Consider the following 24,726-nt stretch of genomic DNA (forward strand, 5'->3'; position numbering starts at 1 on the left):
ATTGGCTTCATCTTTCACCAAAGTATAGTGCTTCATGAAGTAGGTGCATCAGCTGTTGTACGAGGTATAAAGGGAGCTGACTGATGTTACTGGAAAAAATTCCCAACGGTTAAAATCTTAGAAAAAGAAAAGATAGCATTAAAATCAAGGCAAATATTGGTACAGAGACAAGAGGATCCTACAAAAATGGCGCAAAACTAAGCTGTTCATTTAAACCATTGGGCACTTTAACTATCCATCTGGCTTCTTTTTGAGCCAGGAGTTTTTTATAGTTGCCCCCTCTGATGTTCATATTCAATCTTTCTATCCCTTTAATTTTCAAGGTCGTTGGATCTGAATTATGGGATTCCTTAAAGTGCCTAGGGAGCGTTTTCAGATGAGTAACATCATCCTCTTCTTTTGTTGCCAGTATATCTCGTACATGTTCCCTTGTTCTTATTCGTAATTCTCTGGACGTAAGTCCAATATAAATTTTTGAACAACCACATGTGGCATAATAGATCACAAAGGTACTGGTGCACGAGATATACTGGCGAATTTGATAGCGACGAGAACCATCTGCAGACAGGAAATCTGTGGCTCGCTGTATGTTTGTACAGGCTCGGCAGGAGCCACAGGGATAACTTCCAACTCTGGGTCCTTTTGACCCAAAAAGATTGGGGGTATTAGCTATATAGTGACTTCTAACCAACATGTCGCGTAAGTTGCGACTACGTCTGGCTGTCCTTTGGACCCGGGGGGGTAAAGTCGCTGCCACTAAAGAGTCTGTCTGTAAGATAGCCCAATTTTTTTGAATACAGGATCTCAGTTGTTCCCACCTACAATTATATGTAGAGATAAATCTCACATTGTCACTTTGTTTATTTGTGACCTTTTTCCTACCTTGTAGGAGGTCCTCTCTATGTACATGTTGAGCTTTCTGATAGGCCTTTTTGAGAGATCGTCTGCTGTAACCACGCTGGAGGAAACGTTCCGTAAGTATTGCACTTTGTTTCTTGAAATCATCATCCGAGGAGCAAATTCTACGTATTCTCAGGAATTGTCCTGTTGGTATGGCTTTGATAGTTGATGGAGTATGTGAGGAGGCTGCATGCAAAAGGGAGTTGGTGGCAGTGGGCTTACGGTATACGTCTGTTGACAGAGAACCATGGGTGTTACATTTTATAAGTATATCCGAAAACTCTATGCATTCTCTACTTGTCTTATAGGTAAGTTTCACATTAATATTGTTAGTGTTGAGTATTGTCATGAAGTCCTTCAATTGGGAAGCCGATCCCTGCCAAACAAAAAGAATATCATCGATATATCTAATCCAGCACTGCACATGGGAGCCCGCCTCCGCCCCTCCGCACTGAAACAAACCCCTCTCCCAGTACCCTAGGAAGAGGTTTGCGTACGAAGGGGCGCAGGCGGCCCCCATGGCAGTGCCGCGTTTCTGGAGGTAAAATTGGTTTTTAAACGTAAAAAAATTATGAGTTAAAACAAACTCCAATAATTCAAGGATTAATTGGCAGGTGTCGGCATCCCACGGACCAGAGTCTAGTCTTGAGGGCTATCAAATTTTATCTAGACTCTAGTCCGTGGGATGCCGACACCTGCCAATTAATCCTTGAATTATTGGAGTTTGTTTTAACTCATAATTTTTTTACGTTTAAAAACCAATTTTATCTCCAGAAACGCGGCACTGCCATGGGGGCCGTCTGCGCCCCTTCGGCGATCCTCTTGTCTCTGTACCAATATTTGCCTTGATTTTAATGCTATCTTTTCTTTTTCTAAGATTTTAACAGTTGGGAATTTTTTCCAGTAACATCAGTCAGCTCCCTTTATACCTCGTACAACAGTTGATGCACCTACTTCATGAAGCACTATACTTTGGTGAAAGATGAAGCCAACTATGGCTACTAGGAGATACTTTGTATTTATGCAATATAATTAGCGCCTTTGATATACAGAGTACATGCTGTTACTATACAGGCTATTGAATAATTCCCTGCTACACCATATATGGTTACTTCCATTGTCACTTTACTTACAGTAATAATTTGTTTGTTTTTCAAGTACATCCTCACTTTTTGTTATTTTTGACACTTTTTTGTTGTTACCATCCCTAAGATGGTCTTAATATATTAAATTCATTCCCAATTATTTTTTTATTCAATTGAGGGCCACATTATTATTATTATTATCACTATTTACACACTATCACTAGTGTCACTTTACCTTCACATATATATATTTATTTTTATATATATATATATATATATATATATATGTTTTATATATATATATATTCTTTACATATATATTTTTTTTATTATTTACTTATTTTTTCATTAATTCTCATTAACTTTTTCATCAATTTTTAATTTTTTGTATACCACACTTCACTGTTACGATTATGGTAATGAGTACACTCCATCTACACTTGATGTTTTTATTATTTTTATGTTAATTCCCCAAGTGTATACACTTTTAAATAGTAACCACGTGTGGCTATATGCAGGGGCCTATAACCAATAAGTGCACATAGATTGAGCACTTTTATTCATTACTTGAATTAACGCTGTAATTATTTTCCAATCTATGCCTTATGAGTTGCTGTTTGTTATTATAAGTACATCCGCCTATATGTTTATATATATATCATGACTCATGTTATCGGTTGCTATGTGAGGCTAGATTGATGTCAAGACATTGATGTCATAAGGCTCGGTTAGTTATACTGCTAAGTATAGATGCAGGCAGGGTTATATACATATTGTCTATTGACTTTGTGCAATTTCTAATGCAAGGCGCCGATTTCTGATTGTGCGCATGCGCGGGGCCCTTTTCCTGGCACGGACTCCCCGGGCGTCAATAGGCCGTGCGCGCAGGTCCGGAAGTGATGCTTTCGTGACCTGTGGGTACTGGCTGTGACGCGGCGGTGAGCACCGATTCCATCCGGGTCGGGACCCTGCGCATGCGCCGCACGGCACAAATCGGCGCGCAATATCCATAACAAACACAGTATAAAAGGGAGCCATGTACATAGTCGGGTAGCGTCCCTTGAGAAAGTCGGGTGACGAAACGTACATTGGGACGGTGGTTACAGGCTTCCATTATGGGTAAGTGAGATTCATTTCACTAATCATTATTGCTATGCTTTGGGCCCATTCTCTATACTAATCATGTGATATAGCAGTTAGCTTTTCATTGCTACTGGGGCCCTCTCTGGACCCCTGGTTACTTCTTATTGAATAGGAGCCATATTACATCATTTCTTGACCTCACTATACATACAATCCATTGTGATTATTACTTTTACTGTACCTGATCCACCTACGTGCTTTCCGGTTGTATCTGAGACATCTCATTTTGTATTGCTTTATACATACACACCTGGTATTTTATCCTTATTGAAATTAGTCACATATGTGTGACGCTTTTTAACATTTTGGATATAATAATAAAATTTTGCATATTTATCAGTAGCAATTGCTCTCTGTTTGAGTTTTTTTCTCTTCTTTTGCATAAAATGAAAGGGGCATTCTGGCTTTAGACATTTTATCCCCTATCTAAAGAATAGGGGATAAGATGTCTTATCGCACGGGGCCTGCCACTGGGAACCCCCGCGATCTCCCTTCAGCAACCGCATTATGTGCGTAATGAATGTAGACATGAATGGAGGGGGCGTGACGTAACGAGGGTGGCGTGGCGTTATGTCACGTCTCCAGTTTCGAATACTTCCGGTTTACAAGCCTTGAGTCACAGCTCCACACATAATGTGGGTGCTGCAGGGAGATCGCGGGGGGTCCCCGTGGCGGGCCCCACGCGATCAGACATCTTAATTCCTATCCTTTGGATAGGGGATATAATGTCTAAAGCTGGAATACCCCTTTAATAAATGATATGGATGAAAAGATTATCAAAATTCATGGCATTTAGAATTTTTTTCCTGATGTATGCATACACAGAACTTTATCCATTACAATGAACATCCACTATGTCTATGAGCTATGATCAAATACAACTACCGTATATACTCGAGTATAGGCCGAGTTTTTCAGCACGATTTTTCGTGCTGAAAACACCCCCCTCGGCTTATACTCGAGTGAACTCCCCCACCCGCAGTGGTCTTCAACCTGCGGACCTCCAGAGGTTTCAAAACTACAACTCCCAGCAAGCCCGGGCAGCCATCGGCTGTCCGGGCTTGCTGGGAGTTGTAGTTTTGAAACCTCCGGAGGCCCGCAGGTTGAAGACCACTGCGGCCTTCAACATCATCCAGCCCCCTCTCACCCCCTTTAGTTCTGAGTACTCACCTCCGCTCGGCGCTGGTCCGGTCCTGCAGGACTGTCCGGTGAGGAGGTGGTCCGGTGGGATAGTGGTTCCGGGCTGCTATCTTCACCGGGGAGGCCTCTTCTAAGCGCTTCGGGCCCGGCCTCAGAATAGTCACGTTGCCGTGACAACGACGCAGAGGTGCGTCATTTGCGTCATTGTCAAGGCAACGCATCTATTCCGGGCCGGAAGCGCGGAGAAGAGGCGCCCCCGGTGAAGATAGCAGCCCGGACCACCTCCTCACCGGACCACCTCCTCTCCGGACAGCCCTGCAGGACCGGACCAGCGCCGAGCGGAGGTGAGTACTCAGAACTAAAGGGGGGGAGAGGGGGCTGGATGATGTTGAAGGCCGCAGTGGTCTTCAACCTGCGGACCTCCGGAGGTTTCAAAACTACAACTCCCAGCAAGCCCGGACAGCCGATGGCTGCCCGGGCTTGCTGGGAGTTGTAGTTTTGAAACCTCTGGAGGTCCGCAGGTTGAAGACCACTGAGGGCGAATGATGAGAAGAGGATGATGAAGGGGGGGTGTGGGGATGATGAAGGGGGGTGGGGATGATGAAGGGGGGGGGATGATTACAAGGGGATGATGAAGGGGGGATGTGTGGGATGATAAGGGGATGATGAAGGGGGGATGTGCGGGATGATAAGGGGATGATAGGGGGGATGTGTGGGATGATGACAAGGGGATGATGAAGGGGGATGTGTGGGATGATAAGGGGATGATGAAGGGGGATGTGTGGGATGATAAGGGGATGATGAAGGGGGGATGTGTGGGATGATGACAAGGGGATGATGAAGGGGGGATGTGTGGGATGATAAGGGGATGATGAAGGGGGGATGTGTGGGATGATGACAAGGGGATGATGATGAGGATGTTAATGACGGGTCTGGATGATGACAGGGGGGGATGAGGTATTTCCCACCCTAGGCTTATACTCGAGTCAATAACTTTTCCTGGGATTTTGGGTTGAAATTAGGGGTCTCGGCTTATACTCGGGTCGGCTTATACTCGAGTATGTATATATTTTATTGTGCCTGATGTACAGCCCCTGCTTATGATCTGTATTAATGAAACGACAATGAAGGAACACAAATTGTAAAGAAATCAAAGAATAAGGAAGGCAGTAGATTTTTTTTTCTATAACCAAAGAGACTGTATGCAATAGAAAGTAGATTATGGTATTGAAGGTGCCTTGGCCCCAGTTCTTGACATTGTTTCCATATCTTGAGCTAATTGTATTGTAGGAAGGGCAAATTTGGCTTTCTTCACCAGTTGGGAGCATATTGGGGGCTCCACTATTCCATTCAATTAAGACAACTGAATGTCATGCAAAATAAAACTACAGTCTGGTTATGACATCAACAGCAGCTATTGCCGATACATTTATTTATATGTTTTCTAAAGTATGTTGTCGGCCTTATCATCTAAAAAGTCTAGGACTTCCACCAATGTCTTGTTTTGGGATTTCCATCAATATTGATCTGCTCCAATGAGAACACAGTTTCATGCTCATTACTTCATTTGGAACCATGCACCCATATTTGCTTGCTTATCCAGGACCTAAATACCCCGACTGATCTGAAATGTAATACAAATCTAGAAAGTCTTTACAATTATTTTGTGGAAAATCCTTCTGATAAATCTTTTAATGATGTCAATAATGATAAACATGTTGAGGCAAAGCCCTCATACCTATAAAAAAAATATTTGTATTATTAATTAATTATTAATTAGTTATTGAATCATTTTACTTATCAATTAATATTTTTATTTTTAATGTATTTTACATCCTTTCAGAAGACAAATCAAAATGGAATTCACTTGACTGCCTGAGGATATAACCCTTATACACAACTTAGCACAGAATGAGGAATTTATTTTGAGCTAATACACTGTAGGCAGAGGCAAATGGGGATTCAATGTATAACTTGCCACCAACAATAATAACGTGGAAATGTGGAATATATGATATATTATTATTGATAGATTAGTCAAATGAAATCTGAATTGGTGTGATTTTATACAATATGACTAATAGGCTATATGGAGGAACATTTGTCAACATTTATCATTGTCTTTAGACAGTTTTTTTGTGTCTAGAAAAGGCAGGTTTATTTGTGCCTTTTTTGCACCTTTTGGTTTACACATTTCTGGTGATTTTGAGTTGTAATCCAATGATTTTGGCAATACACGTTATATGGAAGGGTTTTATGAACTGGCGCAAAGCCACTGAAAAGTCTCTAAAATTACACCAGCCCATACTTAGCTTAGCTTTTTGGTGTATGTGAAGAGAAAAAATAAAAAAATGTGGTTGGAGTTGAATATTTTTGCGGTGAATTGTTATTAAAAACGGATATTTCTGGCCTACTGAGAGCCTCAATAGGGGTGTAGAGCACTTTCTTTTTCCTAACACACATAGGGAGTGGGCTGTGTTAGTGAAATAATACTGTTATTCAGTATGACATGCAAATTACAGGCATTGCTATTAGAATCACTGCTGCAGAGCGTCGATGTGGCAACAGGGAGACCATTTGGTGTCAAAATTGAAGAGAATAAAGAGATTTTTAATGTAGTTTTTATTTACTTTAATTAGAATTTATTTAGATTTTTTGAGTACCCATTCTGGTGAGCATTCAGCTGGCGGTCCTCTGACAGGCAAGATACCAACCTGGTCCAGCCCTTGCCTCTCAGCTCCCCCTTACTATGAAAGTGTGACTGTGAAAGTTTCATTTAATCAGTTATGGTTCATTGTTATCGCTCCAAGCTGCTTCATTGGATTATTGTGATAATTCCACAGGTAATATGACATCAACGACCATAAGGCTTCAGTCTTGAAAAGATGACATTGATTTCTTTAAATTTAAGACTTATATTATATTCCCAAGTTTAATGTCCCGGTGTTTACTTTGAACTAATACTGTATGACCACAAAACGCAATCTAACAAGGAGTCACATGGCTGCACAATGACAGAGCCTAGAGGTGGCAGCAGCATGAGGAGACCATAATCTGTCAGAATGACACAGCCTGGAATTGGCAGCAGCACGAGGATACCCTATAGTGGCTGAATGGCACAGCCTGGAGGTGGCTGAAGCATGAGGAGACCATATAGTGGATGAATACGACACCCTGGAGGTGGCTGAAGCTCAAGGAGACCATATAGTGGCTGAATGGCACAGCCTGGAATTGTCTGAAGCATGAGGAGACCATATAGTGGCAGAATGGCACAGCCTGGACGTGGCTGAAGCATGAGAAGACAGTATAGTGGCTGAATGGCACAGCCTGGAGTTGACTGAAGCATGAGGAGACCATATAGTGGCTGAATGGCACAGACTGGACGTGGCTGAAGCATGAGAAGACCATATAGTGGCTAAATGGCACAGCCTGGAATTGGCTGAAGCATGAGGAGACCATATAGTTCTAACACTGCCATTTCTGAAGACAGGAAGCCCGGTGTATGTGGATCCGCTGGACCTGTGTGGCAGATGACTCGGACCGTACCAGGAAGTGGAGTCCAAGGTTTTCCATGGGAGTACCCCTTTAGAGCTTCGATGCTCGCACGCCCTAGGGGACGGGGACACGTGGGCCTGAGCAGAGAGGCAGAGGCAGGAGAAACACCCGGAGAGTGACGGACTGGGGCTCGCATGTGGGTGCTTCTTGCGATGCAAGTCCCAGTCCCGTCGGCAGCAGAAGGTAAGGGGACCATGCGCTTACGGCCAGCGTGTGTGGCCGGAGCGCATAACATAACAATAGTGGCTGAATGGCACAACCTGGAATTGGCTGAAGCATGAGGTGACCATATAATGGCTGAAAGCCAGAGACTGGAATTGGCTAAGGCATGAGGAGACCACATAGTGGCTGTATGGCACAGCCTGAAGGTGGCTGAAGCATGAGGAGACCATATAGTGGCTCAATGGAAAAGCCTGGAATTGGCTGAAGCATGAGGAGATCAAATTGTGGCTAAATGGCACAGCCTCGAGTTGGCTGAAGCCTGAGGAGATCATAGAGTGGTTAAATGGCACAGCCTGGAGGTGGCTGCAGCAGCATCAGGAGTCCTAATGTACGTGAAAAGTCTGGGAGGCACAGTTTAGGTACCCTCCAGCAGTTGCCAAACAAATATATAGCTAGTGGACCTGCAACAAAAAACATATATTGTGCCAATCATCTGTGGATGTTTTTGCAATATCAATCCTGTAGGGAAAGAAATTTTGTCCACAGGCTGAATGTTCAGATGCCGTTAGAATCAAGATTACTGTGGGTTTACAGCAGCACAGCGTGAGACATCTGCATCCCGCAGGGAGCCGGGGATTACCGGCTCTCTCGCAAGTTCCGGCGTGACGCCTCTTGATCGTCGGAACTTGCAAAAGAGCCGGTAATCCCCAGATTCCTGCAAAGGGCCTATGCAAACGGCAGGTGTCAAGTATGAGCTGCCACTGGTTCACATTGAAGTTACACAGGAAAGTACCTGTATCCAGGGGAGTACCTGTATGAAGCCATCAAGAAATCGGTCATGGCTTTTCTCTGTTCGTATTGTCGGTCCAACATATGGAGGGTGGAATTCCAACGTGTGCCAACATCACAAATAAGACTATGTTGGGGGATACCATTCTGACGCTGCAGCTCAAGAAGGGTGTACTTTGCGGTGTACGAGTGGATGAAGTGCATACAAAGTTTCCTTCCCATTGTAAGAAAGTCTTGCAAATTGAACGATATTCGCAATTGTTGCTAATTAAATTTTTTATGAAATTCGTAACAAATTCGGATTCATCAGTTTCGATTCGCTCATTTCCAATTGTCTCACAGATTTAAACATAAGTAAAATGTACTTTACATTTAACTTGAAGGCATTTTAACCGCTTTGATATCAGGAATGCAGCCGGAAACTTATTGTATATATTATATTGTATAATGACTATATTGTATATATTAAAAATAGCATAAGGAATGATTGTAAAATATCAAAATGGTTAGAAGAGTTCTCAAAGGACATGAATGCTTTATGAAATTATGCACAAACACATAAAATGTACACTATAGAAAATACTAAAACTCAATGCACACCTACAATCTTTTGTTTTAAATGTTTCTTAGTGGGGGAGAGGTTTAAAGGGATACTCCAGTGGGAAAAAAATGCAAAAAGTTAAACAGATTTGTATACTACTTCTATTTACAAATCTTAATCCATTCAGTACTTATCAGCTGATGTATGTGCCATAAGAAGTTCTTTCCTTTTTGAATTTATTTTCTGTCTGACCACAGTGCTCCCTGCTGACACATCTGTCCAGGTCAGAAACTGTCCAGAGCAGGATAGGTTTGCTATGGGGATTTGCTCCTCCTCTGAACAGTTTCTGACATGGACAGAGGTGTCAGCAGAGAGCACTGTGGTCAGACAGAAAAGAAACTCAAAAAGAAAAGAACTTCTTGTGGAGCACACAGCAGCTGATAAGCACCAGAAGGATTAAACAAAAGGACAGACAAAAAGTAATCACCGGCTGGTGTTTTACAAAAATACAGAGTTTTTAGGTGCATTGTAGCGCATTTTTCTGCCCTCATAAGTGCATACCGTATACGCATATCTAAGTACTGTACTATTTTTTACCTGTTAATCTGTCAAGGGCCTACATACTCTGAAAGTCCTGACAAAAGTACCCATCGGCTGGTGTTGTTCTCAGATACTTTTTTAAGTGTACTGTAAAGCATTTTTCTGCCCTCATCAGTGAATACTACATACCTACATCTAAGTAGTGTACTATTTTGTACCTGTTAATCTGTCAAGGGCCTAGATACTGTGAAAGGCTAGCCAAAAGTAATCACCTGCTGCTGTTCTAGACAAATACTGTTTTATGCATAGTAAAGCGTATTGTACTCCCCTCATAAACACACTAAGTATGTCAGGCAGAGAAGTGCCAGGACGTGCACAGAGGAGTGGCAGAGGCCTAAATCCTTCAGGTAGATCGCAGCAGACTAGGGGCAAGTGGCAGCAAGAGTCGCAGCGAGAGGCCTGAGCTCACGTTATCAGCTAGCTGTCATGTCTCGACAAGCAACCCATTTGCGAATATGCAAATACAACAAATACGCTAAATTCACGAATATAGGATGAATATTCGTCCACATATTTTCGTGAAATATCGCAAATTCGAATATGGCCAATGCAGCTCATCACTATTTTTCATCAAGCATCCGGAGGAGGTTCACATAGCCACATGCAAGATATATCGGCAGAAGGTGAAGCGTGGCCAGGGTCCCAATGTTGGCACCATGGCCCTGCATCAACATATGCGTCGCCACCATAAAGCGGCCTGGGAGAACCGTGGCTCTGATGTAGTGGTCCAGCCTGCTGCATCACCCAGTGGCCATCCGCTCCCTCCTTCATCCAGCCAAGGCTATACCTCCTCAGCCGAAGGGAACTGTGTGTCATACACTCCTTCTGTCGCTCCAGATTTTCCTGCTCCTCCCACTTTTAGTCAGCCATTCCGCCAACAATCCATCCGCAAAGCCATGTTTAAGAGACAACAGTATGCTCACTCATCCAACGGCGCAGAAGCTGAATGTGCTCCTGTCTAAGTTACTGGTGCTGCAGTCCCTAACTTTTCAAGTGTTGAACTCTGCACCTTTCAGAGAACTTATGGCTTGTGCCGAGCCGAGGTGGAGAGTGCCAAGCCGTCATTTCTTTGCGAAAAAGGCAGTACCAGCCCTGCACAATTTTGTGGAAGAGAAGGTGGTCCAGTCCTTGAGCCTGTTGGTGTGTACCAAATGCACGGCAGTGCTAACGTCTGGAGCTGTAACTACGGTCAGGGACAATACATGTCCTTTACAGCTCACTGGGTGAATGTGGTTCCTGCACAGCCACAACCCCAACTTGGACAGGTCCCACTGCTTCCTCCTGCAAACTCTCAGCCCGTTGGTCCTGTGACAGTGTGCGACTCTGCCTCTTCATCCTCCATCATGTCCTCAGCCTCCACTGCCTAGACAAGTCTCAGTGGCCCTTCAGCATACCATGTGTGCAGGGCACGGAGGTGTCACGCTGTTCTTCACATGGTTTGCCCTGGCGAAAAGAGTCCCACAGGGGAGGAACTGCTAAAAGTAATTCATAAAGAGATCGGAGCATGGCTTACTCCACGAAAGCTGGAAATGGGAACCATGGTGACTGACAATGGGAAGAACATCTTGCATGCGCTGCGACTGGGAAGGCTGAGCCATGTGCCCTGCATGGCATACGTGTTCAATCTGGTTGTGAAGCAGTTCCTTAAGTGTTCGCAATGTTTGCAAAACATCCTAACAATGGTAAGGAAACTTTGCATGCACTTCAGCCACTCGTACACCGCAAAGCACACCCTCCTTGAGCTGCAGCGTCAGAACTGTATCCCACAACATAGTCTGATTTGTGACATTGCCACACGTTGGAATTCCACCCTCCATATGTTGGACCGACTGTACGAACAGAGAAAAGCCATCACCGATTTCTTGATGATCCAAGCGGATAGGGGTGCTCCCCTGTGTAACTTCAATGTGAACCAATGGCAGCTCATATGTGACACTTGCAGTTTGCTCAGGCCCTTTGAGGAAGCCACATGTCAGGGACCGACCGGGGGACAGACAGAGTGAGCCCTAAACTGACCTTAAAACATCTCTCCCTGCCTACTTGCCCACTCACCCTAAACGGTGAGTGGACAACTGGGAGCCGGTCCCTTCCTATGCTAAAGTGCAGTGGCGTAAAAACAAATAATAAACATCGTCGGTCACAGGCAAGAAACAGAAACCTACTAGACAATACAAATAATAACAGGGCAGAATATAAACTCACAAACAGAACAGAATATAGTGAATTTACAAACAGTTCACTAAACCAGATATCAGATAAATGGCAGACATGATAAAATGAACAAGACTAGGTATGATAGGAGTATACAGCAGAATCCAGGAGATGAAGGGGATAGCGGAAAAACTGAGAGTCAAGACACTAAACTCAAAAGGTAAGTTACTAAGAACTATCACAAGCGGGTACAAGTACAAAGGATCGGATCAACCAAACAGGATATAAATATAAGACACTGTTCACACTGGGACACAGAATCAGGATACCAAACAGAAATATAAAATACAGAGCACAGGTAACAAAAAAGACTCAGACATAGTGTGAACATCGACAAAGCTGAACAGACATAATACTAAAACCGACTAATACACAAACTAAAATCAAGAATAAACAAGACTATTTAACCATGGCTAAAACTCAGATGATATCATAGGATAAATACAAGGTGCATGCTCAAGCAAACTTGGAAGTGTAGTGCACAAACAGACATACTCAATAACCAGCCCCTAGAATACAGACTGAGTTGGAGTTATATAGCCACACCCGCCTAGCACATGTGTGAAAGGCTTAATTTAACTTTTCCATGTCTGGAAGAAAAGCAGAGAAAACAGATAATGCATAAAAAACAAGGTATAAACAGGGCCTAAAACGGGAAAATGCAAAAACAATCAAACAGACATTACACCACATTATTAGTAAGTCGCCAGAATTACAGGATGAACAACGTCATTCCACTGCTTCATTTCCTACAAGTGTTGGAAACGATGGCTGGTCAGGGCAATGGAGACGTTGCGCCTACATTTCACGGCCAAATGAGCCCTGTGGGGGCTCAACTGGAAGAGGAAGAGGAGGATGAGGGGCACAGTGGGGCACAGTTTAGGTTTCCTGAGATGGGCGGTGCTTCTAGTCATCTGACAGGAGAGGAGGAGCATGATCAACTAAAGGCGCTAGAGGGTTACGAGGAAGGCGAGACAGAGGACCCAGACACAACGTGGCAGTATGCAGTGGAGATGGAGGCAGGGAGTCCCTCCAAGTCACTTGCACAAATGGCACGATGCATGCTCAGTTGCTTGCATGGTGACCACCGAATTGTCAACATTCGGCAGCGGGATGACTTCTGGCTCTCCATCTTATTGGACTCTTGCTACCGGCACAAAATGGGGACCTTTTTTACACCCGCTGAGAGGGAGGACAAACTGACCTACTACAGAGAGATCCTACGTAGTCAGTTGGCCGATGCCTATTACCTCTGCGCTCACCTTCCACTGCCATGGCTGCTGGGGAGGGCAGGGGTGGGGTGGCAGGAGCTCCATCAGCAGCCTGAGTCTACAGTCGCTGATGAGTACCTTTCTTCACCCGCACAGTGAAGCAACTCATCAGCAGCAGGTAGACATGGAGCAGGACCTGAACCAGCAGGTGGTGGCATACCTTGACATGGCCATGCCAACAAACCTTGAAGATCTGCTGGACTTCTGGGCAGCCAAACTTGATTTATGGCCGCAACTAGCAGAGTTTGCCCTGGAAAAGCTGTCCTGCCCGGCCAGTAGTGTGCCATCAGAGTTTGTGTTTAGTGCGGCGGGGGCCATAGTCACCCCAAGGAGAACTCATCTGTCAATGAAAAATGTGGAGAGACTGACCTTTTTGAAGATGAATCAGGCATGGATCAGCCAGGATTTCCACCCACTAATGCCAGATGCATCAGAGTAGATTGACCATGGCGCTACACCAACACTTCAGATATATGGATAGTGCCAAACAGATTTAAGGCACTGCTCCCCATTTACAAACATTCCAGCCACCTTCATCACCGAGTACTGGTATTGCCACCCACTGCACCACTCTGTCACCCGGTCACTTTCAGGACTCCTGATGCTGCTGCTGCCACCTCCAGGCTGTTTCATTCAGCCACTATTTTGTCTCCTTATGCTTCTGCCAACTCCAGGCTGTGCCATTCAGCCACTATATGGTCTCCTCATGCTTCGGCCACCTTCAGGCTGTACCATTCAGACACTAAATTGGCTCCTTCTGCTTTCCCCACCTCCAGGCTGTGTCATTCAGCCAATATATTTTTTCCGATGCTGCTGGGACTGTCTTGGATATTACCTAAAATATTTTATGGTAGCACTAGCAAACATATATGCTCAACAGAGATTTCAACATTGATCTTTTAATGTTAGGGTTTGTGAAGCCCTCTTATGTACGCATCTTGCTGCCTGATCCAGGCTGTGTGTTTCAGGAACTACTTGGCTTACTGTTCCTGTGCCTGTGCTGTATGCTAGCAAGCTAACATACATCTTCTATACAGATTTCAATATTCACCTTTTAATGTTAGGGGTTATTAAGCCCTCTTGTGTACTTCTGCTGCTGCCTGATCCAGGCTGTGTGTTTCAGCAGCTATATTTTTTAGTGATGCTGCTGACCCTGTGCCTAACATTTTTTGATGTTAGCACTAGCTAACATTCATCTTCTATAAAGATTTCAACACTAACATTTTAATGTTAGGGGTTGTGAAGCCCTCTTCTAAACTCATGTTGATTCCTGCTCCAGGCTGTGTGTTTCACGAACTACTGTGCTTGGTGATGCTGCTGGGCTTCGGCCTTAAATTCTTTCATGATAGCACAAAGTAATATACCTGTTCAATAGAGATTTGAACATTGATCTTTGAATCTTAGGGGTTATGAAACCCTCTTGAGTACTGCTGCTGCCTTCTCAAGACTGTGTCTTTCAGGAACTACTTGTCTTACGTATGCTGCTGGGCTTGGTCCTTAAATTTTGGGATGTTTAGCACTAGCTAAATACATACTTAATTGAGATTTCAACATTGATCTTTCAATGTAAGGGGTTATGAAACCCTCTTGTGTACTGCTGATGCCTGCTCCTGACTGTGTGTTTCAGGAACTACTTGGCTCACTGATGCTGCTGGGCTTGAGCCTTACATTTTTGTGTCATTCTACCACTATATGGTCTCCTCATGCTGCGAACACCTCCATGCTATGTCATTCAGCCACTATATGGTCTCCTTATGATTGAGCCTCATCCAAGCTATGTCATTCAGCCACTTTATGGTCTCCTCATGCTGCCAAAACCTCCACGCTGTGTCATTCAGCCACTATATGGTCTCCTCATGCTGCCAACACCTCCACGCTGTGTCACTCAGCCACTATATGGTCTCCTCATGCTTCAGCCTCATCCAAGCTGTGTCATTCAGCCACTATATGGTCTCCTCATGCTGCCAACACCTAAACTCTTTGTCATTCAGCCATTATATGGTCTCCTCATGCTGCCAACACTTCCACGCTGTGTCATTCAGCCACTATATGGTCTCCTCATGCTTCAGCCTTATCCAAGCTGTGTCATTCAGCCACTATATGGTCTCCTCATGCTGCCAACACCTCTATGCTGTGTCATTAAGCCACTATATGGTCTCCACATGATTCAGCCTCATCCAAGCTGTGCCATTCAGCCACTATATGGTCTCTTCATGCTGCCAACACCTCCAAGCTGTGTCATTCAGCCACTATATGGTCTCCTCATACTGCCAAAACCTCCACGCTGTGTCATCCAGCCACTATATGGTTTCCTCATACTGATGCCACCTCCAGGCTCTGTTATTGTGCCGCTCTGCAGCAGTGATTCTAAAAGCAATGCCGGTAATCTGCATGTCATTCTGAATAACAGTATTATTTCACTACCCCAGCACACTCCACATGAGTGTTAGAACACGCGCGTTCTACACCCCTATTGAGGCTCTCTGTAGGCCAGAAATAGCCATTTTTAATATAGATTCGCCGCAAATAAATTCGGATCAAAACTAATTATTTAGAAAAATTTGGCGAATCGGATGAATCAAATTTTTCAAAAGTTCGCTCATCTCTAATTTGGACCCCAGAGATGTTTGACACAATTTTGGAACAATGTGCCTTAACCTGTTAAAGACCCAGGACGTACCGGTACATCCTGAGTCCGCTCCCGTTCTCTAACAATGGCTGGGACCGGTGGCTAATAGCGCGCAGCACTGATTGAGGTGCCGCGCGCTATTAACCCTTCAGACGCGGCGTTGAATGCTGCATCTAAAGTGAAAGTAAAACCATGCCGGTTAGCTCAGGGAGCTGTTCAGGATTTGGCAAATTCGTGGCATCCCGAACAGCTTACATGACAGCCGGAGGATCCCTACCGGCCTCCTCGCTGTCTGATTGCCGAATGACTGCTCAGTGCCTGAGATCCAGGCATGAGCAGTCAAGCGGCAGAATCATCGATCACTGGTTTCCTATGAGAAACCACTGATCAATATAAAATATCAGTATGTGCAGTGTTACAGCCCCCTATGGGAGATATAACATTGCAAAAAATAGTGAAAAAGAAACCCTTCCCTAATAAAAGTTTGAATCACCCCCCTTTTCCCATTTAAAAAAAAAAACCAGTGTAGATAAAAATAAAAATAAACATATGTGGTATCACCACGTGCAGAAATGTCCGAATTATAAAAATATATAGTTAATTAAACCGCACGGTCAATGGCGTACTCGCAAAAAAATTCCAAATTCCAAAATAGTGCATTTTTGGTCACTTTTTATATCATGAAAAAATGATCAATAAGTCCTATCAATGCAAAATTGGTACCACTAAAAACATCAGATCATGACGCAAAAAATGAGCCCTCATACCGCCCCATACGTGGAAAAACAAAAAAAGTTATATGGGTCAGAAGATGACAATTTTAAACGTATACATTTTCCTGCATGTAGTTATGATTTTTTCCAGAAGTACAACAAAATTAAACCTACATAAGTAGGGTATCATTTTAATTGTATGGACCTACAGAATAAAGAGAAGGTGTCCTTTTTAGCAAAAAAAAGTTACAAAATGGCGTTTTTTTTTCAATTTTGTCTCACAATGATTTTTTTTTCAGTTTCACCGTAGATTTTTGGATAAAATGACTGACGTCATTGCAAAGTAGAATTGGTGGCGGAAAAAATAAGCCATCATATGGATTTTTAGGTGCATAATTGAAAGAGTTATGATTTTTTTAAAGGTAAGGACGAAAATGCAAAAACGGAAAAACCCTGTGTCCTTAAGGGTTTAATAAGTGAAAAATTTAATTTCTTGAACTAAAATGCTGATGTAACCTTGACATTTTCATTTTCTCAAAAAGCAAAAGGAGAAAAAGCCCCAAATTTTTTAAATTTAAGGCCTTAAGTGGTGATTTACACTGCAATGGCTAATAGCTAATAATGGTTAAAACAAAAACCCTTTTAAGTGATCCCAATTTGGAAGCTACACCCCTCAAGAACCATAACAAAGGGCACAGTGAACATTTAGACCCCACAGTTGTTTAGAGGGTTGTTCATGAAAATAAAAAACTTACATTTTAACACTTTAATTCTGGTGCAACCCCAAATTTTCCCTTTTCAAAGGGGTAAAAAGAGAAGAAGCTCTCAAAAATGTGTAATGCAATTTCTCGTGACTGTGGAAATACCCCATATGTGGCCCTAAATTTTTGCCTTGAAACACTATTGGGCTCAGGAGTCATAGAACTCCATTCACACGTGAGGCCCATGTTTCTTACTGACATATTAGTAGCTGAGAGTTTCATAAATTCAGAGGAGGAAAAAAAAAAAGGAACACACAAAAGTACACCCCTAAAGGAATGTATGCAGGGGTGAAGTGAACATATTTTTCCAACATGCGTAAAGTAGGGTCTGGGTCGCACATCTTATGGGGCTGTAGACCCTCAAACAACTACTCCTTGTAATGGTGTGGATCCACTGACCTGTGTGGCTTATGTCTATGGCCGTATCGGGGAGCGGAGTCTAAGGTGCTGCTGGTCTACACCAGAGCTCACCGCAAGGCAGGATGGGCTTGCTGCGGCAGGCGACACCCAGGTCGCTACCCCCGATAGGACTCGACCACACAGGAAGCTGGGGGAGGCGAGGCGAGGTACAGAAGGATGAGGCAAGGTGAGGTCGGACTTAGCAGAAAGGTCAAGGCAGGCGGCAAGGATGCATAGTCAAAATAACGTAACGGAAGGGTCAAGAACACGGGCAAGCAAACAGAAAAAAGGAACGCATAATCTCAGGCTATGGGGCACTGAATATCCGGCAGAGAAGAAGCCTGAAATAACATGGCAGAAGGACCAGGCACCAATCAGCGGTGCACTGGCCCTTTAAATCTCAGGAAGTCGGCACGCACGCAGGGGAACCGCAGAGCAGGAGCAGGTGAGGAACGGGTTGCGAATCACATGCAGGCGCGTCTCGCGATGCGAATCGCAGCCCGGCTGGGGGAGCGGGGCGGCGAGCGCTCATGGTCGGAGCGGTGGACCCGAGCGCTCATCGTAACACACCTGGGTGTACAAAAAAAGTTAAACAGAATAAAGAGTTCTTTTGTTTTCTATAAGGCCCAGGATTGCCACACACAAATGGGAGGGCAGAGTGGAGCTATGTTAAATTGAATCTCCTTTAGGGGCCTGTGATTGGACCAGTCAATCAAAGCCATTAGGGAGGTGGTGCCACTGCCACCTCACTACAGGAGATGGAGGGCAATTGTTATTGTCTTGGATAGCATCAATCGCCCTCATCTTCCAGGTCACCGGAATTGCCATGCTTAATCAGTAAGAAATGACCAGCCAATCACTGTTATTGCTGTCATGTTAGTTGAAACCGGTCATCTTGGCCAAATCACTGTGTTATCATGGGTTAGAATGAAACAAAGAGACATGAGTCTCCATTTTGACCCTGGCACCATGTTTAAGCAGATGCATGCCAAGATTAACCCTAAATACTGAAATAATAAATGTTATTTAACCACTTAAGCCCTGCGTTTCTCCATTCCCCGCTGCTCGCCGGGCGGGGATTGGACCGGGATGACTACTGATATCTATCAGCAGGAATCCCGTGCAAATGCCCAGGGGGGTCCTGAGACCTCGCACGTTGGCGATCGCCGCAAATCTGCGGCGATTCCAGGTCATACAGGTCTTTGGTGACCCGGAAAATAAGGGGGATCGGGAGTGTCCAAGACACTCACAATCCCCCTGAAGGAATAGGAGTGAGGTGGCAGGGGTGCCACCCCTCCTATCCCTGCTATTGGTTGGTCAGAAGCGACGGGCGATCCTCCTCTGCAAGCGGCGGCGATCCTGCAACTGAGCGGTGAGTTGATGCCTAACAACATTTGGAGGGCCACAGTTTGGAGATCACTATACAGTAGTCTCTAAACTGTAGCCCTCCAGATGTTACAAAACTACAACTCCCAGCATTGTTGGATAGCCACTGACTGTCCAGGCATGCTGGGAGTTTAGCAACAGCTGGAGTTTGGGAATCACTGGAGTAGAATATTTTTGGTAGCAGAGGCAATTGTAAGGCCCTATTCACACAGCAGAATTTCCGCTCATCCACACCAATTCCGCGTCCGCTTTTGAGGATTTTGTGCTGAGTTGGTGTGGAATCCAAGTGGAAATTTTGCAGAAGTGTGAATGTGAGTGTGGACTGCCATAGAAGTGTAATAAGCTTTGGTTTGAGGAGGAATTCCTCAAGCAGAATTCCGCTTGAGGAAAGTCTGCTGTGTGAATAGAGCATAACGCTTGCATCCGGGTCCGCCCCATGCAAAGCACTAATTTAGGCCTCAAATACGCATGGCGCTCTCTCACTTCGGAGCCCTGTCGTATTTCAAGTAAACAGCTTAGGGCAACATATGGGGTATTTCCATACTCGGGAGCAATTGCGTTACAAATTTCGGGGTCTTTTTCTCCTTTCACCCTGTATAAAAAGGAAAAGTTGGGGTCTACACCAGCCTGTTAGTGTAAAAAAATAAAAATTTTACACTAACATGCTGGTGTTGCTCCATACTTTTCATTTTCAAAAGAGGTAAAAGGAAAAAAAGACCCCCAACATTTATAACGCAATTTCTCCTGACTACAGAAATACCCCATATGAGGATGTAAAATGCTCTGCCGGTGCATAACATGGCTCAGGAGTGAGAGTGTGCCATGTACATTTGAGGCCTAAATTGGTGATTTGCACAGGCGTGGCTGATATTACAGCGGTTCTGATGCAAAAAAATGAATACCCACGTGTGATCCCATTTTGTTAACTACACCCCTCACGGAACGTAACAAGGGGTATAGTGAACCTTAACACCGCAAATTTACATTAAAAAAATGAAACCCCATTTCTTCTGAGTGAGAACATACCCCATATGTGGATGTAAAGTGATCTGCTGGCGCACTACAGGGCTCAGAAGAGAAGGAGCGCCATTGGGCTTTTGGAGAGAAAATTTGTCCGGAATTGAAGACCATGTGTGTTTACAAAGCCCCCATAGTGCCAGAACAATGGACCCCCCTAATTATGACCCCATTTTGAAAACTAAACCCCTCACGTAATGTAATAAGGGCATTTACGCCCAACAAATTTCTGACAGATTTTTGGAACAGTGGTCCATGAAAATGAAAAATGTAATTTTTCATTTGCACAGCCCCCTGTTCCAAAGATCTGTCAAACGCCTGTGGGGTGTAAATGCTCACTGCACCCCTTATTACATTCTGTGAGGGGTTTAGTTTCCAAAATGGGGTCATTTGTGGGTGGGTCAACTGTTCTGGCACCATGGGGGCTTTGTAAATGCACATGGCCCCCGACTTCCATTCCAAACAAAATTCCCTCTCCAAAAGCTCAATGGCGCTCCTCCTCTTCTGATCATTATAGTGCGCCAGCAGAGTACTTTACATCCACATATGTGGTATATTGGAACTCAGAAGAAATGGTGTTACAAATTTTGGGGGGCATTTTCTCCTATCACCCCTTGTAAAAAAATTGATTTGGGAAAAAACAGCATTTTAGTGAAAAAAAAAATGTTTTTTATTTACACATTCAACCTTAACGAAAAGTCAGCAAACACCTGTGGGGTGTAAAGGCTCACTGTACCCCTTGTTAGATTCCTTGAGGGGCCTAGTTTCCAAAATAGTATGCCATTTGCTTTTTTATGCTGTTCTGTCACCATAGGGGCTTTCTAAATGCAACATGCCCCCCAAAAAAACATTTCAGCAAAATATACTCTCCTAAATCCCATTGTTGCGCCTTCCCCTCTGAGCCCTCTACTGCGCTAGTAGAACACTTTACATTCATATATGAGGTATTTCCTTACTTGAGAGGAATTGGGTTACACATTTTGGGGGGATTTCTCTCCTATTACCCCTTTTAAAAATTTCAAAAATGGCTCTACAAGAACATGCGAGTGTAAACATTGAAGATTTTTAATTTTCTCCTTCACTTTGCTGCTAAAGGGTTAGCAAACTTTCTGAATGACATTTTGAATACTTTAAGGGGTGCAGTTTCTATAATGGGTAATTTATGGGGTATTTCTCACAGAAAGGCCCCTCAAATCCACTTCAAACTTAACTGGTCCCTGAAAAATTCAGATTTTTAATTTTTTTATGAAAATTTTGAAAATTGCTGCTATATTTTGAAGCCCTCTAATGTCTTCAAAAAGTAAAAACACGTCAACTTTATGATGCCAACATAAAGTTGCAATATTGTATTTGTGAATCAATAGATAATTAATTTGGAATGTCCATTTTCTTCGCATGCAGTTAGTTTCAAAGTAAGAAAAATGCAAAATTTTCTAATTTTTGTTATAAATTTGGGGAATTTTCACCAAGAAAAGATGCAAGTAACGACAAGAATTTACCACTATGTTAAACTAGAATATATCACGAAAAAACAGTCTCGGAATCAGAATAAAAGGTAAAAGCATCCCAGAGTTATTAATGCATAAAGTGACGGTGATCAGAATTGCAAAAAAAGGCTGAGTCCTTAAGGTGAAAATGGGCTTGGTCCTTAAGGGGTTAATCGAATATAAAATGGTGAAAAACACAAACATATATTTTATATTTATACTCTGTATATAATTAGCTGTACGCAGTATCAGCCATAACACAGTATTCTAATATTTAATCAAGTTTTAGAATTGCACATTGTTTTGTTATTCTATTGTTCCTCATATTAATGCCTAGCGTTGCATATTCTTAAAGGAGTATTCCGGAGCGCTGGTACTTAAAAAACAAGTTTACCTAATCTGATAGCTCTTTCAATGACCTTTCCAATGATACCTCATTTGTCAAATTTGGCCCAGCCATTCTCTTGTAATTGCCACCTGTAGCAGTAAGCAGCCATGTCATAAAAACTACATTTCCCATGACTCCCTGCGCCAGCTTCCTGTTAGCTGCTGCTCTCTCCCCCTCCTCCCCCCCCCCCAGGAAATTATAATAAATTATAATAAAGTGACGCCCACAGCTCCTTCCCTTGTGGTTATCTCCTCCCATCCTCCCCCTCCCAGCTCATCAGCCCTCTCCATGTGCCCACTAGCCCACAGATCCATGTGCCCACTAGCCCACTGATCCACCCATCCATGTGCCCACTAGCCCACTGATCCATGTGCCCACTAGCCCACTGATCCACCCATCCATGTGCCCACTAGCCCACTGATCCATGTGCCCACTAGCGCAGTGTTTCCCAACCAGGGTGCCTCCAGCTGTTGCAAAACTACAACTCCCGGACAGCCTTCGGCATGCTGGGAGTTGTAGTTTCGCAACAGCTGGAGGCACCCCGGTTGGGAAACACTGCACTAGCGGTGTCACAAGAATGCTTCAGAACTACGCAAATAGCATAGGGCTAACGTAGGCAGCGATAGGAGCCTAGAGTTAGCCCTACGCTATTTGCATAGTACTGCACATGCGCAGAATAAATTAACTTTGGGGGAGTAGCCGACTCCGGGCTGGGAGGCCAGCACAGGCCGCAGTGACTCATGGGAGCGATGAGTCACCGGGCGAAGATGAAGATCATGGATCATGAAGAAGACGCGGTCAAGCGTCATCAAAGGACCTAGCTTCCGGCCAGATGGAAAAGCGAGGAGAAGTCCGGGAAGAAGCCGAGTATATTACAATGTGATATAACTTTTATTAATGCTTAATTTCCCCCATAAACAGGTTGCGTCAGAGTACTCCTTTAAGTATAACATGATAGCAGCTATTTTGATGGATCTGTAATATTCCACACATTCTCATAAACATTTAAATCTCCACAATAACAAATAATGTTCTCAGAACACCATATCAGCTTTGTTTGGGGTATCTCTAAAGGTCCCAGTTACAATGTTCTTCATAGTCAAGCATTAGCTTTAAAGGGGTACTCCGGTGGTCAACGTGTTTTTCCATTTTCGACTTACCCTATTTGTTTTGTTTCATTTCTATTCTTGTTGTTTAGCCTACTCTATTTCCGTTCTTTGTTGTCTTTTTATCCCCCACTTTGTTTTCATATCTTTTCTTCTATTTCCTGTTTCTTGCTGTGCTGTAAACTACAAATCCCAGCATGCCACATGCCTTGCTGGTTTGGGGCGGCTCCTTTTTTTGTTTTGTTTGTTTGTTCCGCCCTTTACCCATCCTACTATTTTCCCGGGTCAGCCCCCTTATACACAGCACACTAATATAAATCAGCCTTGGTTGGGATACACTGGCATACACACACAAAAGGGACTACAACTCCCAGCATGTGTCATTCAGGGGTCTTCAGTCTGTGGTATAACACCAGCATGCTGCCTCTGTAGTCTCCTGGGGGTTGTAGTTCACCACACCTCTGTAGGGCATACACCAGTGTTTCCCAACAGGGGGCCTCCAGGTGTTGCAAAACTATAACTCCCAGCATGCCCTGACAGCCTTTGGGCATGCAAGGAGTTGTAGTTTTGCAACAGCTGGAGGCGCAGTGGTTGAGAAACACTGGTGTAACATTATGTGTATGCTTGTATGCTGAATAGGCTAGAACAGTGTTTCCCAACCAGTGTACCTCCAGCTGTTGCAAATCTACAACTCCCAGCATGCCCAAAGTCTGTCAGGGCATGCTGGGAGTTGTAGTTTTGCAACAGCTGGAGACACACTGGTTTGTAAACACTAGCATACACACACACAACAGAGACTACAGCTCCCAGCATGTGTCATTCAGGAGTCCCCCCCCTCCCCCTTCACATATAGGGGGAGATTTATCAAAACCTGTGCAGAGGAAAACTTGCCCAGTTGCCCATAGCAACCAATCAGCTTGCTGCTTTCATTTTTATGAAGGCCTGTGAAAAATGAAAGAAGCAATCTGATTGGTTGCTATGGGCAACTGGGCAAGTTTTCCTCTGCACAGGTTTAGATAAATCTCCCCCATAGAGATCATTCCCAGTATGAGATTTATTCCCCTGCAGTCCATACATCCCCAGCCCGTGCACCTTCTCATCCTCCCCTTCAGATAACACTTCTCTTCTCTGTGAGGTCCTTCTCCTGTGCAGCCATGTGTCCTTAGAATACAGAGCAGGGGGGAGGGGTGGTGAGGAGCTGTGTACTCAGCTGGATGAGATGAGGGGGCATGGCTTATTCCTCTCATTCAGAAAAAGAGAAAAAAAAGTTGTGACATCTTGTCCACAACAGACTCAGAACTGTGGACAACAGTAAAAGAAAACCATCTGAACTACAGAACTTTCTGCCAAACAAACAGGTAAGAAAAACACACACATGCTGCCAAAACATATAACACATGTATATTGCAAAAAAAACTAAACTCAAAAAAAATTAACCACCGG

At 43.9% G+C, this 24,726-nt stretch overlaps 1 long non-coding RNA gene across 1 annotated transcript; it reads right to left on the reverse strand.

The window, feature by feature from the left end:
- Positions 1–24,478, reverse strand: LOC130272576 (uncharacterized). Its single transcript, XR_008843614.1, has 3 exons — positions 24,376–24,478; positions 883–1,131; positions 1–116 (listed from the first exon to the last, which is right to left on the reverse strand). It is a non-coding gene; the product is annotated as an uncharacterized LOC130272576 (long non-coding RNA).
- Positions 24,479–24,726: the final 248 nt, after the last annotated feature.

This window comes from Hyla sarda, chromosome 5, assembly GCF_029499605.1.
Source record: "Hyla sarda isolate aHylSar1 chromosome 5, aHylSar1.hap1, whole genome shotgun sequence".
In the NCBI taxonomy this organism is placed as follows: domain Eukaryota; kingdom Metazoa; phylum Chordata; class Amphibia; order Anura; family Hylidae; genus Hyla; species Hyla sarda.